Raw genomic sequence first — 17,593 nt, 5'->3', positions numbered from 1 at the left:
CTTGTGGTTTATTATTTGTATGTCTTTAAATAGGCTTTCGCAGAGAGAAAGATGTAAAAAGCAAAGGGCACTTGAGAACAATGCTTATAATGATTAAATAACCACTGACTGTCCTGTTATACTTAAATGCTGTAGCATCAGAGCCAGAGTTCTTGGGTTATTGTGGAAAGCATGATTTTGTGTTAGGACACACATCCATATCTATGTGAGATATTGCTGATGTCAGGCATATGCTATCTGTACAGTCATCTTGCTGTGAACATGATCCTCAATAAAAAACTTGCTGGAACAAGAACAGACATATAGACCAATGGAACAGAACAGAGAACCCAGAGATCGACCCAAGCCATTAAGCTCAATTAAGATTTGACAAGGGAGGCAAGAGCATACAATGGAGTCAAGACAGTCTCTTCAATAAAGGGTGTTGGGCCGGAACCGGTTTGGCTCAGTGGATAGAGCGTCGGCCTGTGGACTGAAGGGTTCCAGGTTCGATTCTGGTCAAGGGCACGTACCTTGGTTGCGGGCACATCCCCAGTGGGGGGTGTGCAGGAGGCAGCTGATCGATGTTTCTCTCTCATCAGTGTTTCTAACTCTCTATCCCTCTCTCTTCCTCTCTGTAAAAAATCAATAAAATATATTTTAAAAAAAATAAATAAAGGGTGTTGGGAAAATTGGATGGATACTTGCAAAAAAACAAACAAAACTAGAACACCAATTTACAGCATACACAAAAAAAAATTTAAAGTGAATAAAGGACTTAAACATAAGATGGAAAACCATAAAAATCTTAGAAGACTCCATAGGCAGCAAAATAGCAGACATATGTCGTAGCAATATCTTTACTGATGCAGTTCCTAGGGCCATGGAAACTAAGGAGAAAATAAACAAATGGGACTACATCAAAATAAAAAGCTTCTGCATAGCAAAAGAAACCATCAACAAAACAACAAGAAAGCTCATTGCATGGGAGAACATATTTGCCAATGTTATCTCTGATAAGGGTTTAATCTCCAAAATTTACAGGGAACTCATACAACTTAACAAAGGAAGATAAACAATCCCATCAAAAAATGGGCAAAGGACCTAAATAAACATTTTTTGAAAGAGGACATACAGAAGGCCAAGAGACCTTGAAAACATGCTTGAAGTCACTAATCATCCGAGATAGCAAATCAAAACAACAATGAGGTACCATCTCACACCTGTCAGAATGGCTATCATCAACCAATCAACAAACGACAAGTGCTGGGGAGGATGCGGAGAAAAAGGAACCCTCATGCACTGCTGGTGGGAATGCAGACTGGTGCAGCCACTGTGGAGAACAGTATGGAGTTTCCTCAAAAAATTAAAAATGGAACTTCCATTTGACCCAGTAATCCCACTTCTAGGAATGTATCCCAAGAAAACAGAGACACCAATCAGAAAGGATATATGCACCCCTATGTTCATAGCAGCACAATTTACAATAGCTAAGATTTGGAAACAGCCTAAGTACCCATCAGCAGACAAGTGGATTAGAAAACTGTGGTACATCTACACAATGCAATACTACGCTGCTGTAAAAAAAGAAGGAATTCTTACCATTTGCAACAGCATGGATGGAACTGGAGAGCATTATGCTAAGCAAAATAAGCCAGCCAGAGAAATATAAATATCACATGATCCCACTCATTTGTAGAATATAATGAACAACATAAACTAATGAACAAAAATAGAACCAGAAACACAGAAGCATTGAACAGACTGTAAAACCTGTGAGGGAAGTTGGGGGTGAAAGGGTAAGAGATCAACCAAAGGACTTGTATGCATGCATATGAGCAAAACCAATGGACACAGACAGTAGGAGGGTGAGGGCTTGTGCTTGGGGGAGAGGGTGGCGGGGGAGAGGTCAATGGAGGAGGAAAAGGAGATTCATGTAATACTTTAAACAATAAAGAATTTAAAATGTGGAAAAAAACTCACTGGAACGATTCAGATTGCTCCATATTATAGCAAAGATAGGGAGCTTTGGATACATCTAGATGACATAAGGTGTTTTCTAGTTTTTATAAAATAGATGTTTGGCACTTTGTAGACAACACATTATCAAAGTAAAAATCCCATATTTAACCGCAAAATTAGAGGCCTGACCAGGTAACTCAGTTAGTTAGAGCATCGTCCCCAGACACCAAGGTTGTGGGTTCGATCCCCAGGTCAGGGAATGTTCAAGAATCAACCAATGAATGCATAAATAAGTGGAACAACAGATGGATGTTTCTCTCTCTCTCTCTCTCTCTCTCTCTCTCTCTCTCTCTCTCTCTCTCCCTCTCCCTCTCCCTCTCCCTCTCCCTTCTTCTCCCTCTCTAAAAAATAAAAGCAAAATTAAATTTTGGAAAATAAACTATAATACCTGGAAAACAAAAACACTCTGACAAAACCTGGAATCCCTTCACATTGTTTTAGATGCATGAAAGCAATGCATTTTGGGTCTTGAGCATTCCTTAATTTTTAGTCTAGAACTGCTTCAGATAGTTCAGTACTTTTCCGCAGTCACTGCTGTTTTTATTGTGTCTTTTTGCCTTTATCTCTCAAACCAAGTATTAATTACTACTATATTACTTTGGAGCACTTAGTGAGAGGTTTAAACATTTTCATTTGCATTTTTGCTTTAAAAATGCAATAAATAATTTGTGTTGCATTTAGTAGTGAGGAAGTATCTTTTTACCTAAATGTGGGGTGAATACATTCAGGCTTTGTGTGATTAATAGTTCAAGAGTGCTAAGGTAATGAAGTAAATAAATGCATGCTCTGTTTCCTGGACTAGAAATTAGAAGTGTGTTGGGAAGGAGTCACTGAAGATGAGCTGTTGTGGTGAGAGAAAGATTGGCAAGGGTTTAAAACTGTGTGAACATGCAGATTTGTGAAATCCCCACAAATTACCACAGAAGCCGAGGAGGCTCTTGTTCTAATTTTAGTGCCCAGCTTGGTTTCACTTACTATTTCAGCCTTGCAACATCCTTATTGTGACTGGTAGATCCAGCAGCAAAACCTTTCTTGGAAATGTTTTTCTGTGTTATCCACTCTCAAGAATTGTCTTCAGGGATATTAATCACCTGACATGCATTTTACTTCCATTCTGCGGAAGAATGAATGCCATTGTCAAGACTTAGAGACCAATCATGACTCATTGGTACACATGAAATATCACTTACATTTCTATAGATTTCTACTGAAATCTCCTGACTCCTCTTTGGGGGCATGTACTAGTATGTGTCTTTGTATCCCCTTAAGTACTTGTGATAAAAAAAAAATAGATGGACACTGATCAATAAAAATAGAATTGAATAGGTTGAGTTGTATGTGTAGAGAACTCTAGTTTTATCCTCCTAAAATAACGAATACAACAGAGTATAAAGCTGAGTACAGAATCTTTATTTAAGAAATCATGTAACTAACACATAGTAGAAATGGGATTTAAGATAGTTCTCATTTTATAGCTCAAATTTTCAGCCTGTGCTGCCTTGCTTTCCCCTCTTTTTCCTTTCTTTCTCTCCCTCCCCCTCTCTCTCCCTCTCCATCCCTCCCTCCCTTCCTTCTTTCCTTTCTTTTGCACCATGGATATATGTAGATAAAATATATGTGGCTTGTGAGTTTGAGAGAGATGACATAAACATAAATTATTTCATCCCTTAGGTAGAGGGCACTGCCGGGTCGCTTACCAGAAAAATAATAATAGTAGCTAATACTTCTTGAGAATATACTATGTGCCAGCTAATGAGCACTTTACCTGTGTTAACTCATTTGATTCTCATAACAACCCTACAGCATAGATTCTATTATGCTACTATCAAGATAAAGATGTCAAGACACAGATTAAATAACTTTCCACGCAGCTATAAAGTGCAAGAGTCTACTTGGATCCCAGTGGGTCTGGCTCTAAAGTCCAAGTGCTTAACATTAAGCTGCACTCAGAAGAGAACCCATTAAATGAGTGGCACGTGTGAAGGCTCCACCGAGCCACAGAAAGGCTACATTGGACTGTGCCACTCGGGCCTTCACAGAAGCTTTTAGTTGTGATGCTTAGAACATGGCAGTTCCTCCTCTTTCCCTCTCTCAATGTTTGGTGAGTAAAAGAAGGACACATATGTGCTTGTATTCCTTTAAGACTTCATCCTTTCTGCTAGCATTGCTGCTTTCCCACAACTCTCGGCCCTTTTCTGAGTCATTTTCTCTGCATGCTGTGTGCTGCTTCTTTTCTTGGCTCAGTGCGCCCCCACTCATGCTTTGAGATGCATCTCAGTTCTGTGAGAAGTTGATTTTATTTCTCTCACCACTCTTTCATAATGCCCTTTACCCTAATTCTGCTCATGTGTGTCCCCTCTGTCGATCCTAAGGCTTCCGAGATCATAATCTGTGTCTGGCATATACCTGTACTTCTGGCCATGGTGGTAAGCACAGTGTCTGGCACAGAAGAAAAAGGCGTTTACTCAATAGGAGATAAAATGACTGGGGAAAGTATTCAGTGTATTTTTATTTTCTTTACCATAAATCTGTAATACTAAGACTTTAGGAGCGTGTCTTGAAATTCCATTATGGGCATGTTCATATAAACAGAGAAAAATTTATTCACTAACCAAATGAAAAAAATTCAAGAATAAGATCAGAGAAGAAAATTGGAGAAGAAACAAATTTGAAGTTTGAAGACCATGTTGGAAGAATGAGGTGGCAGGGAAAGATACCCGTATAAAGATATCAGACACACTTCTGTATTGGGGGCTAGAAAGACAAAAGACATGGTCTGGTTCTCAAGAAACCACTAGGGAGGCAGAACCACTTTGTAATACAAACCGTACAAATACTAAAGGAAGTCAGTATGTTGAGTGTCAGTATGTCCTGCCTGGAAGAGGTGGGAGGGAGGAGGAGAATTCAAGTGGGTATCTGAGGATGTGAGAATGGGATTGCCAAGCAGACATATTGGGGGGAGGGGGAAACTTGTGCAAAAAAGCAGTAAGTGCAAAGCATGATGTCTTGGCTCAGGCTGCTATACCAAAAATACTGTAGACTGGGAGTTTTCAACCACAAACCACCATCATGCCTTAATTATCTCCCAAAGGCTCCTTCTTCAATACCATAGCAGTAGGGATTAGGATTTTAATAGAGGAGTTTTGCGGGGACACAGACATTCACTCTGTATCACATAGGCACTATGAGAAAGTTCATTTTACAACAATAACTTGTGGTGGAGTGAAGCAAAGGTGAATAAAGAAGCGTTAGGGTATGAATGGCAGACAGTGAAGGCCATTCATGAAAGACTTTGTATGCCATCCAAGACTTTAGAGTTAGAGAAGAGACGATAGGGTTGAAAATGGGAATCATGTGATCGATCTGGTAATTTGGAAAGATTGATTTGGCACCAATAGAGAGTAGAGATTAACAGGAGGTGAGAGTTCATCTGAAGCCTTCTATGTGAGCATTGCAGAGGATCCAGGGAAAGGTAATGACAGCTGTTGTGAACCCAGGAGTAGCAGTGGAGAGGAAGAGGAGTAGAGGCATAGGAGGAGCATTTGGGAGATAGGTGATCAGACTTGGATATGGAGAGATGGTGAAAGAAGGTGCTAGGGAATCTAGGGTGAGTCCCAAGTTTCTGGCATAGAATATTGGGGGGCAGGTTGAGGAATTAAGGAAGCAATATTCCATTATATAGATACTGGAGGCCCGATGCATGGATTCTCCCTCTTGCAATCCGGGACCCCTCAGGGGATGTTGGAGAGCCAGTTTTGGCCCGATCCCCGCAGGCCAGGCTGAGGGACCCCCACTGGTGCATGAATTCGTGCACTGGGCCTCTAGTATGCACTGGGCATATAAGATCTTTGGTTAATCTCTTCTCGCCCTCCCCCCACCCTTCTCTCTGAGATTCATCAGTCTGTTCCATGTTTCCATGCCTGTGGTTTCCACTCCTGTGTTGAGTGTCTGCCCCCTGGTGGTCAGTGTCCATCATAGCTATCAGATAGTTGGCCAATAGGCCAGTCAGCTGGTCGCTTAGGCTTTTATATATATATACTAGCAGCCCGGTGCATGAAATTCATTCATTGGGGCGGAGGGGGGGTCCCTTGGCCCTGCCTGCCCCCTCTCACAGTCCGGGAGCCCTCGGGGGATGTCCGCAGTCTGGCCTCCCTCTGCAGGAGGCAACTGGGCTGATCAGGGGAAGGTGCCACCTGTATCACCCTGCTGCTGCTGCCACTGCTGGTCGTCTCATCTGCCAAGGTGTTTTCATTAACACAGACTCCAGTCCCTTCACCACGAAAAAATGACAACTTTCTTTAGGCATTTTCAAGATGTCTCTTTCATAGGATATGGCATTCCTTTCTTTTTTTCTTTTTTATCCTCATCTAAGGATATTTTTCCATTGATTTTTAGAGAGCATGGAAGAGAGAGGGAAAGACAGAGAGAAACATCAATGTGAGAGGGACACTTCAATTGGTTGCCTCCTGCATGAGCCCTGACCTGGGCCCCAGCCCTGAAGGAGTCTGCAACCTAGGTACATGCCCTTGATCAGAATCGAACCTGAACCCTACAGTCCATAGGCCAAGGCTCTATCCACTGAACCAAACTGGCTAGGGCAGGATATGACATTTCTTAGCTCCTCCAGCAGTGGACCTTCACTTTTTCCTCCAGGAGTGAGGTGGAAAAACCCTAGATCACCTTCTTGGATTCTTATTACCCAAGTTACCAAGAACACTGCGAGTGGTGTACTGGGAGCTTAGCCAATGAGCGGTCAGAAAAGGTTTCCTCTGCAGCTCACGCACAGAGGTGGGACTGCTGGCGCACCACGGTGGGTCTGCTCTGGGCCTGTTCCAGCCACACCATGGCAGCTGGGGCAGGCCCCCCGTGTGTGTGTCCAATCCGGGCCTGCTCCAGCCACGCCGCGGCGGCTGGGGCAGGATGCCCTGTGTGTGTGTGTGTTTGCTCCGGGCCTGCACCATCTGTGACTTGCCTCACTGCACATGCAGTCCCCTCGCACCCATCTGCGCATGCAGCCTCCTCCTGAGCCGGTCGTGACTGTTATAGCGTCCCACTAATTTGCATATTACCTCTTTATATAGATAGATAGGTAGATACCTCATCTTGTTTATGCATTCATCACTTCATGGACATTTGGATTGTCTCTGCTTTGGGGCTATTATGAATAATACCGCTATGAACATTTATGTACACACTTTTGTGTGAACTTAAGTTTTCAATTTTCTTGGATATATACCTAGGAGTGAATTTGCTGGATTTTATGGTAATGCTGCGTTTAAGTTTTTGAGGACCTGCCAAGCCATTTTTCAAAGTGGTTGTATCATTTTGCATTGCCTTTAGCATCATGATGGTGTGATATGAAAACTTACCCAGAAGTTGAGCAAAAGTTGCCCAAAGTCACACACTAGTAGTAGCAGAGCCAGGACATAATCCCAAGTCTGCCTATCTCCAGACTCCTCTCTGTCCTCAATAGTACCCCATGCAGCGGGCCTCAGTTTGGTTTGGAATCACCCACATAGAGGTGGTAGTTGAAGTGGTGGCTGTGGATGAGTGTGCCATAGAGAGTTTGAGGTGAGAGGGAAAAGCCAGGCACGGGAACCTGTGAACCCCTAGCAAATAGTCTGCAACATGAGACTGAGAAACTGCAACCAGAGGCATTGGAGGAAAGCCAGGGAAGAAATGTTGCCAGGAAAACCATCCAAGGATAACATTTTACCAAGAGTGTGGTCAAGAGTGACACATAGCTGCTGAGCATTGGCGTGATTTCCGCCACAGTGGTTTTGGTGAAGTGTGGGGTGGGGAGTGAAGGGAGAATTGGACAGACCTTGATTCTGGTGATCTGAAGAGGGATGGAAAGAGCCAGCAAACTTTATTGGCTGTGAAGGATGGAGAGATAGGAGAGATGGCCAACAGAGAGCTGGTGTTTTTGTGTTTGGCCCGAAAAGACACCTCATGTTTACTTAAATTGTTAACAATCTAGTTCCAATTAGCGAATTCCTCCCTTCTTTTATAACTATCAACACAAGCCATATTCCCAATCCTTTTCTTCCTCTAACTCTTTATAAAAGCTATCTTCTTCTCCCTCTATCTTCCTTTCTTTTCCTTTGTCTCTCTCGATCCACTAATGAGTAAAAAATGCCCCTTGGATTCATGTTTCTAGCAGTTACACAATTTCTGGAGGCTAATTTGTCATATAAGGAATGAGTACTGTCAACATCTAAACTTCTTGAGGATTCCCGAAGTTCTTTTCAGCATTTTTTAGGACCCCACAGAGCTCCTTGCTCTTTATATGCAAATCTGCTGTTAATCTGTTTACAGTATATTGTTCTAATTGGGAAATATACAGGGGGTGGCAAAAGTTGGCTTACAGTTGTGAGTACACGAAACACAGTTTGTTCTTGTATAATTATTTATTAATTATTGTATTATTTTCCATACAAACAACTGTAAACCTACTTTTGCCCTACCCTGTATTCTAAATTCTGAATAACCACTCTACAAATATAGTTTGCAACATTTCATAATTTTAGGACTTCCTTTTATTGATTGTGCTTTATGCTCATAAATCCTTTTACAAATCATTTTCTTTTGTTCTACTGAGGAAGGCAGAGTGATATTATTTCTCTCATGTTAGAAATGATGAAAGTGAACCTTAGAGAAGTTAAAAGGGACCTAAGATACTACTGATATTTTCTACTCCCTTATGTTATCTCTTTTGTTGATATGTATGATGTATTCTTTTTAGGATTAAGGTGAAATTAATGTCTTAGATGGGAGGAATAGAAATGCCGTCACCTTTTGAGATTTGTTTTCCTTTTTGAGAAAGAGAAGCATTTGCTGTAGGGGAAATATCTGAAATAAAAGAGAATGACCAGGTCATTAAGTGGAGCCTTCGAATCATGGGCTTCAAGTTGTGTAAATATAAGTGAGAATACAGAAATAGTCTTTAAAACATTTATTTTGTTCCTATACTTTACTTTTTTAAATTATCACCAGAGGATATTTTTCCATTGACTTTTTAGAGAGTGGAAGAGAGAAGGAAAGACAGAGAGAAATATCTATGTGAGAGAAACACATCAATTGGTTGCCTCCTGCACGTGACCTGACCAGGGCCTGGCCAGGCAGTGAAGAGCCTGCAACCTGCAACCGAGGTACTTGTCCTTGACTGGAATAGAACCTGGGACCCTTCAGTCCACAGGCCAACACTCTATCCACTGAGCCAAACCTGCCTGGGCCCTGTACTTTAGTTTTGATAGGTTCCAATAAAGTCTAGCTTCAAATTCCCGCTTCAGAAGTAAATTATAACTGAAACTTTACCACACCATTAGAGTCCTGAAAACATTTAAAATGTTTTCACTTACATGGTATCATAAAAGGGAAATTAATATTATATGTTCAAGTAGCTTTGTGTTCAAAAATTAGCTTAAAATACTTTAAGATATTTAGCTTTTGCCCAGTCAGCATTGCTCAGTGGTTGAGTGTCAAACTATTAACTCAGGAGGTCACGGTTTGATTCCCGGGTCAGGGCACATGCCTGGGTTGTGGGCTTGATCCCCAGTAGGAGGCATGCAGGAGACAGCCAATTGATGATTCTGTCTCATTGATGTTTCTTTCTCTCTCTCCCTTTCCCTTCCTCTCTGAAATCAATAAAAATATATTTTTTAAAAAGAAATTCAGCTTTTAAAGCTTATCACTATCAATAGTGAAGTGTTCATTTCATCAGCACTTCTTCTAAATATTACCTTATGTGTGTTCTTATTCTTTTTTTCTTGTGATGATAAGTTTCTTAGCAGATTGTTGATATCTATTTCATGCTCAATTCTGGAGTCATGCTCAAATACTTCTGGCCACTGCTCTGGCTGACAGCACTGAATTTAGGTGGTATTTCCGTTTGTTTGTGATCCATAAAACTTAATACTCTCAGGTGTCCTCTCTTTCAGGAAGCCTCCCGACATCTCTTTGGTTGAATTCCGTCCCATTTCTGTGCTCTCATGACACCCGGGCATGTGTCTCTGACACTGGACTTAACAGACTCACTGTTTTTTAATAACCAGTTTGAAATCTGTCGCCCATATGGCGATGTGGGCTCTTTACATCTCAGCCCATACACGGTGCTTAACATTTAATAGATATTCAGCAATCACTGGCCTTTCACCAAATAGTGCCTTTCTCTGAAAGCGTGGAGATACTTTTGAAAGCAATCTTTCATTGTCACTGCTTCTTGCAACATTCCTATGTAGCAACTTAGAACTCAGGATTTTAAATCCTTTCCTGGTATTTTTGGAGACAGGCAGCTTCCACCCCCAGAATGCAGCAATGGTAGATTAGAGAGAGTTTTGTACTCCAGGCTGTGCCTTCTGTTCACATTCTCTTGCTTCTTAGAGGCTTTCACCGTATAGTCCTCATTCCCTTGGAGCCTCTTTGTGTAGATTCTATCCTGTGAGATTGTCATCTGGCCCCAGTGGGAGGATGCCTAAGAGTTTTAGTTACTTACTAGTGGCTTGATGCACAAATAAAGATTCATGCAAGAATGGGCCTTCCTTTCCCTGGCTGCTGGCACCACCTTCACTCTGACCAGAGCAGCCTTTCCACTCTGGCCCAGAGCCACCTTTCCTCCTTCCCACGCTGCCCAGAGGCCCAGAGCAAGCATCCGGCCCATCCCCGGCCCGCTCAGTGCCTGCATAGGCAAATTAACCCACCATCTTTGTTGAGTTAATTTGCATACTCACTCCTGATTGGTTGGTGGATGTTGCAAAGGTACGGTCAGTTAGCATATTACTCTTTTATTAGGTAGATGACAGTTACTGAAAATGATCTCTTGTTCATGGTGGGCACATAAGGCATGAACATGTTTGTGCTGGTACCAAGAACTGAACGATGTCAATAACCAATTCAGAGTTCATCTCCTAAGGCCTCCTTGCATTTTTTTGGTAACAGTTAAGTAACATGGTTTAACTGCATTTTATTTATTGCTGGATTTCTGGGGTGGAGCCTGGACTCCCAGAGTTCTTTGGGTAAAGTGCTCAGTACAATGACTGGCACAGGAGCACTCATAAAGATGAGTGCCGCCTCCTCCTCTGCCTCCTCCTCATCCTCTTCCTCCACCACCACCACCACCATCATCATCATCATCATCATCTACTTCTGAGCTGCACATATCTTAGTTTGGGGCCTTATTTTGGGGTGTTATTCACAATTTGAACATTGAAATTGCCATAGTATGCCATAACTCTTCCATGTGGTTGAGTTTGTCCATCTGGAAACCACCTGATTGCAAATGTCTAATAAGTATATACTTTGGTTCTCTTCCATGTCCAGCTCCAGCCAGATGCTAGGAAAATACTTCCTTGATGGGACTTTGGAATTCCATAGTTTTTATTACTAGAGCTCTTCAAGACTTTCTCTTCTTGAACTAATGTCAAATCACTGTAAATATGTTTGTTTGGTTGCCAAGGTTAAATCCCAGTAACCAAGAAAAGATAAATAAAATGCAGTCTAACTTTGTTACTTAATGGGTTAACCAAAAAATGCAAGGAAGTCCTGTGAGATGAGCTCTGGGTGGGTTATTGACTTCTGTTTTGTATTTCATACCAGTGAGTCCCTGAATTGCCAAGATTGCTGTATTAATGCTGGTTATTCATTTGCAGACAATAGGGCCTGTGATAGAATGCTTAAAAGCCAAGCACAGGCAATAGTAAACATTTGTTCTAGACAATGCCTAGAAATTGATCAAATAAGTTTTACTAATGATAAAATGTGTGTGGATGGTGGAAAAAGTTAAATTTTAGAATCATATGGACCTGACTTTGCAAATGAGTAACACGATATGAACAAGTAATTGAACTTCTGTAAGCCTCAGTTTGCTTATCCATGAAATGAACAGAATAATACTTAGTTTCTGGGTGTTATAAGACTTAAACATTAATAAAGGTAATTTTTCTAACATGATGTCTATCATATTACATGCCACCAGAAACTAGTATTTGTAGAGACTATTATTTCTTCATTTTCTAAAATCTAGAACAACATTGATTATAATGCCTCATTGATTTAGTAAAAGCTTTTTGCAGGGGGGAAAAATGTAAAAACCCAGGAAAACCTCATTTAACAAACCCATCCAAGACAAAAATGAAAAAGAATTACATTTAGAGTTAAGAAATACATTATTATCCAGGGCTACCACATATTGTAATTGTTAACTAAATTTTGGGGATATTGCTCCACTATCCATAAATAATAGCTTATTCTCTGAGTCATCATTTCAACCTGTTTACAGCATTTTAATTTTACTGTAACCATTTGGCTCGTGCACGACGGGGTGTGTGTCCCTCAGCCCAGCCTGCACCCTATCCAATCTGGGACCCCTCGAGGGATGTCCGACTGGGATCGGGCCTAAACGGGCAGTCGGACACCCCTCTCACAATCCAGGACTGTTGGCTCCCAACTGCTCCCCTGCCTGCCTTCCTGGTTGCCCCTAACTGCTTCTGTTCACTCCCTAACCACTCCCCTGCCAGCCTGATCACCCCCTAACCACTCCCCTGCCAGCCTTATTGATGCCTAACTGCTCCCCTGCCAGCCTGTTTGCCTCCCCTGCAGGCCTGGTAACCCCTAACTGCCCTCCCCTGCAGGCCTGGTCGCCCCTAACTGCCCTTCCCTGCAGGCCCGGTCACCCCCAACTTCCCTCCTCTGCCGGCCTGGTCACCACTAACTGCCCTCCCCTGCAGGCTTGATCACCCCCAACTGCCCTCCCTTGCAGGCCTGGTCCCTCCCAACTGCCCTCCCCTGCTGGCCTGATCACCCACAACTGCCCTCCCTTGCAGGCCTGGTCCCTCCCAACTGCCCTCCCCTGCTGGCCATCTTGTGGCGGCCGTCTTGTGTCCACATGGGGGCAGCCATCTTTGACCACATGGGGGCAGCCATCTTGTGTGTTGGAGTGATGGTCAATTTGCATATTACTCTTTTATTAGATAGGATAGAGGCCTGGTGCACGGGTGGGGGCCAGCTGGTTTGCCCTGAAGGGTGTCCTGGATTAGGGTGGGGGTTCCCTTGGGGCATGGGGTGGCTTGGGCAAGGGGCTTGTGGTGGTGTGCAGGCTGGCCACACTCCCTGGCAACCCAAGGGGAGGCCCTGGTATCTGGGATTTATTTATCTTCTATAATTGAAACTTTGTAGCCTTGAGCGGAGCCAAGCCTCCTGCTTGCTCCGTGGCCGCAGCCATTTTTGTTGGGATTTATTTATCTTCTATAATTGAAACTTTGTAGCCTTGAGTGGAGGCCTAGGCCGACCAGGGTGTGCGGAAAGCTTGGCTTCCTCCATTTCTGGGGAAACCCAAGCCTTCTGCTCGCTCCATGGCCACAGCCATCTTGGTTGGGTTAATTTGCATACTCACTCCTGATTGGCTGGTGGGCGCGGCTTGTGGGTATAGCAGAGGTGCAGTCAATTTGCATATTACTCTTTTATTAGATAGGATGCTTTAGACAAGACAATCTTTGGAAGTTCTAATATGGCCAACATCACTTCAAAACCATTTGTTGAACGCTTATTAGATATAATACTTCACCTTATAAATTCTGCAAGCACAGAGCCAGGAGGAACCTTTGCTGTCATTTTGGCATGCTTCCTAGACACTGTCTGGGAATTTAGTCTACAGCATCTCTGACAATCATTACCTTATTTGGCTGGAGAACTTTCAGGAATGGGATTCCATTGCTGATGAGCCCACCTGCCCCACTACTGGATTCTCTGGTGTCACGATATTTATTCTTCTATTTCCCTTTCCCTTTTCTAACCTACCATCTCTCTTCCTGTCCCTTCTACACATAAATCGTCTACTGTAACTAAATCCTCAACTTAAAAGCCTTTAAATATTGGAAAGGAAGAGGTAGCGCAGGCAAAGGGAGACACCTTCCTGAGCACACAGCGTTTTGCAGGCCACATGGTAGGTACATTTTATGGTACCTCACTAACTCTTTAGGCAAGCTAATACACTAAGCAGCATTAATAACATTTTACTCAGAGGTAATTAAACTTTCACCATTTAGTTAACTTTATGTTGAAATCCAATTTTTTAGACCTCTAAACATTCTGAGTAAAGAGCCCGAGGTGCTAATTCACCCTGGCCAGCGTGCTCAGTGGATAGAGCACTGGCCCACACACCAAATGGTCTCAGGTTTGATTCCCGGTCAAAGGCATGTACCTCTGTTGCAGGTTCCATCTCCAGCCCCAGATGGGGCACATGCAGGAGGCAACCAATCAATGCAGCTCTCTCACATCCGTGTTTCTCTCTCTGTCCTCTGCCCCCTAACCCCTGCCATGCTCTCTAAAAAATCAAAGGGAAAATATCCTCGGGTGAGGGTTAACAAAAAAATAAATTTAAAAAGAACCTAGGTGCTAATTTATAGCTGTTAATAGATAGTTGCATGGAATTGGCTCCTCTACACTATTTCTAAAATTGGGAGCACACTTCTTGTTGTCCTAGGCAACCTCACAAGGGATTTTTTGAAGAAAGAGGCTTCGCCAGTCACGTTAATGAAATTCTTTTTGCTGCACAAACACATCATGGCTTTTGGAAATCACACCCAACAGAACTATGTTGCCCTTTTGAAGTGAGAACTTCTTAATTAGAAACTAGAGGCCCGTTGCACAGATTTGTGCACGGGTGGGGTCCCTCAGCCTGTCCTGTGCCCTCTCACAATCCGGGACCCCTCGGGGGTTGTAGCAGTGCCAAAGGGGCAGGCGGCCAAGGAGGAGCCCCAGCTGGGGTGGGGCGCAGCTCTGCTCACCCCAGCCCTGCTGCACCTGCCACCGCTGCGGCCGCTCTGTAGTGTTGCTGTGGAGGCAGGAGAGGCTCCCGTTGCCGCAGCTGCGCTCGCCAGCCGTGAGCCTGGTTTATGGCTGAGCGGCGCTCCCGCTGTGAGAGCGCACTGACCACCAGGGGGCAGCTCCTGCATTGAGCGTCTGCCCCCTGGTGGTCAGTGTGCGTCATAGGGACCGGTCGACCAGTTGTTCTGGTCATTCAGTCCTAACGGTTGGGTTGCTTAGGCTTTTGTATAAATAGATGGTGCAATCCTTGGGGAAATTCTGGCTTCTTGTGTCCTTTCTAAACCTGTGAGAAAATGTCTATGCTGGGGAGCAATCATTTCCATTGCAGCCAGGGAGCACGATCAACATTAAAGCAACCCCTAAACCACTGGGAGACTAAACAACCTGGACTGAAATAACACTGACATTCACGCTGAGACAGTCAGGAGTGATTTAGAGCCAGAGGCTGAGGATCAGCACAACAAATTGTTTTAGAGGTTTACTAACATCCCAAAGTGTGTGTTTGGGAATTCTCAATGAGTAATCCACTGATAGAAGTCACTTGGACTAAAGTAATATTTTACACTATGTGTATAAATTTTGGGTTTGCAACATTTTAAGGTTTTTAATAGACTGGATTTAAAAAAAAAAACTGCTTGACTTTTGAAATATTAAGTCACAAAGTAACTATTTTGAATGTTTTCTCTTTTTTAATTAAATTTATGGGTGAATTTTAGACAAAATAAATCTCAAAAAAAAAAAAACCAACACCTATATTTTAAGGTTTTTGGAAATGCTTTACCACAAGGTGAATTCTCTTGGGTTTCTATTATTCAACTCTGTCTGAGGAATATTTTTCTGTTCTTTTATCAGGTTCTCCAAAGTACTTACTACTTATTGGATAAGCCACCACTACAGACTATGTTCCCAATGCAATTTCCAATGATGGTAACTGCCCTTAAAATTCATTCAGACCTGGAAATCTTTGTGAAGCCAATAGGTAGGTATTTCTTTAAACTATTGTAAATTAAGCAAGAAACTCTGCAAAACAAATATCCCTGGAAAAACTAACAGAAACATGTCATGATATTAAACAGGAGTTATCTTTGGGTGGTGAGATAATGGACAGCTTTTTTCCCTTTCCTTTCTTACTGTCTCTTTTAAATGATGCATGTATATTGCTTTTACAGTAAAGGAGCTTTACTTTTGAAAAAGCAGTTGTAGATAATAGTATCCACATATGTGACATAAGATCTCAGGTCCATGTGCAGGTGACAGAATCTAAGCAGGGACACAGACACATCTGCTGAGTATAGAAACAGATTGTAACGGGATAGCCCAGCCCACCTGGCTCTCCGGGGCTGGCTTCTTTGCAGATCACAAATATAACTCCGAACATGGTGACAGGATTTTGGTACCAGGTTATGTCTAACCCCTTGTGGGAGGTCAACAACTTCACCATACAGCTTGGCTGAATAATTTTGCATTTGACCTGAGAAACTAGTTTAGTTAATCTAGGCCAGTGGTAGGCAAACTCATTAGTCAACAGAGCGGCAAACCGTGGCTCGCCAGCCACATGTGGCTTGCGAGTCGCAGTTTGCCAACAACTGATCTAGGTTGTTTGGTTCTAAGTAATAAATCTAATATTCAGCAACAGGAGTTCATAAGATTAAAAAAAAAAATGTCTGTATATACACAAAGGTAACCAAACTTGTCAATTACCTAATCTTTACTTTTAATGGGGTTGACAGAGATTAGGGAAATCAGAGAAGTGCAGCCCCCAAATGTCCTGCAAGACGTTACCAAGTGCATATTATAAACATAGGCAGATCCTATTGAGTCCTACTGATGTTTGCTAAAACCTGATTTAAGTTAGTAAAACAAACTAAAAAATGACCTCTTAAAGTGTATAGTACACATTCAAGCAAATATACACATATTCAAAATCAAACTTTTTTTTTAAAATATATTTTTATTGATTTTTTACAGAGAGGAAGGGAGAGGGATAGAGAGCCAGAAACATCGATGAGAGAGAAACATCGATCAGCTGCCTCCTGCACACCTCCTACTGGGGATGTGCCCGCAACCAAGGTACATGCCCTTGACCGGAATTGAACCTGGGACCCTTGAGTCCGCAGGCCGACGCTCTATCCACTGAGCCAAACCGGTTAGGGCCAAAATCAAACTTTTTATGATTTTTCTTTTATTAATTTCTTCATCTATTCATTCACTCATTCATTAATTTAGCACATGCTTTTTTCAGAGGCAAAAGCATAGGAGTTGGGGAATATACAAGGGGGGGGGGAAAAACACAAAAATCCCCAAGTTCCTGGAATATGTTTATAGTGTTCGAGAAAATATTTTAAAAACCCAAATAAACAAGTAAAATATATCATAGGCCATATGCAGATACATGTTAAGAAGGAAAATAAATCCAGGAAGTAAGGTTGAGCATGCCAGGTGGGAGCTGGGCATGGAGAAAGAGGTGTTGTTTTAACTGGGTGGTCAGGAAGGCCTCCGGTAAGGTAACTTAGCTAATAAATGTAAGAGGGTGGGTTCCAGGCAACTTTAATATTCCCCTTTCTCAAATCATTTGCGCAGCCAAAGTGGGAGAATATTGATTCAGCGTGTCTGTTATATTTCATTGCACATGTGAAATAACCCTACTTTTTATGCTCTAAGAGTGATACCTTCAACACACAAGAATATGGTTCTTATAGAAAAAAATGCACAGTAGACAAGTTTCCTCTGGAAACTTGCCTGGCGAACAGACTCTCTCACATGTCCGCTT

At 42.5% G+C, this 17,593-nt stretch overlaps 1 protein-coding gene across 2 annotated transcripts in view; it reads left to right on the top strand.

Annotated features, from left to right (window-relative positions):
- RASGRP3 (RAS guanyl releasing protein 3) overlaps nucleotides 1–17,593 on the top strand; it is a 78,700-nt gene that overhangs the window by 20,837 nt on the left and 40,270 nt on the right. For both annotated transcript variants that reach the window (XM_080685884.1, XM_080685883.1), the window contains exon 2: nucleotides 15,676–15,802. The gene's annotated coding sequence lies outside the window, so the exon portion shown is untranslated. The remainder of the gene's footprint in view (nucleotides 1–15,675; nucleotides 15,803–17,593) is intronic.

This window comes from Plecotus auritus (genome assembly GCF_963455305.1).
Source record: "Plecotus auritus genome assembly, chromosome: 8".
NCBI classification, from domain to species: domain Eukaryota; kingdom Metazoa; phylum Chordata; class Mammalia; order Chiroptera; family Vespertilionidae; genus Plecotus; species Plecotus auritus.
Note: the sequence above shows the minus strand (reverse complement) of the source record. Positions and strands in the feature narration are given on the sequence as shown.